Consider the following 762-nt stretch of genomic DNA (forward strand, 5'->3'; position numbering starts at 1 on the left):
GGTTTGGATACAGTCAATGATTCCATGCTGCTGGAAGCATGTATCTACTGCTGAAGCTGTACTACCGGGAGCACCCCTATTATCTGAATCTGATTGAGCTCTTCTTGCAGAGTTCCTATCAGACTGAGATTGGACAGACCCTGGACCTCATCACTGCCCCCGCCCCCAACCCCGGGCAACGTGGATCTTGGCAGATTCACTGAAAAGAGGTATAAATATATTGTCAAGTACAAGACAGCTTTCTACTTTTTTACCTTCCTGTGGGTGCGGCAATGTATATGGTGGGCATTGATGGGAAAAAGGAGCATGTCAATGCCAAGAAGATCCTTTTGTAGATGGGTGAGTTATTTTCAGATTCAGGATGATTACCATGACCTCTTTGGTGATCACAGTGTGATAGGCAAGGTTGGCACTGACATCCAGGACAATAAATGCAGCTGGCTGGTGGTCTAATGTCTGCAACAGGCCTCTCCAGAACAGCACCAGATCTTGTAGGAAAATTACGGGCAGAAGAAAACCAAGAAGGTGGCCCGAGTGAAGGTAATGTAGGAGGATATGGAGCTGCCTGCTCTGTTCAAGCAGTACAAGGAAGACAGCTTCAGAAATATTAAAAGTCTCATGGAGCAACACACTGCTCCCCTGCCCCCGGCCATCTACCTGGGGCTAGCACACAAGATCTACAAGTGGAAAAAGTGACCCAGAGACTGAGAGGTGCTAGGAGGGGAGGTTCTCAATAAATTATTGTGTAACCTTAAAAAAAAA

General features: G+C 46.7%; 1 pseudogene; it reads left to right on the plus strand.

Annotated features, from left to right (window-relative positions):
• The first annotated feature begins 38 nt into the window (after positions 1–38).
• Positions 39–696, plus strand: LOC102822320 (annotated as a pseudogene).
• The last annotated feature ends 66 nt before the right edge of the window (positions 697–762 follow it).

This window comes from Chrysochloris asiatica, unplaced genomic scaffold (assembly GCF_000296735.1).
Source record: "Chrysochloris asiatica unplaced genomic scaffold, ChrAsi1.0 scaffold08027, whole genome shotgun sequence".
In the NCBI taxonomy this organism is placed as follows: domain Eukaryota; kingdom Metazoa; phylum Chordata; class Mammalia; order Afrosoricida; family Chrysochloridae; genus Chrysochloris; species Chrysochloris asiatica.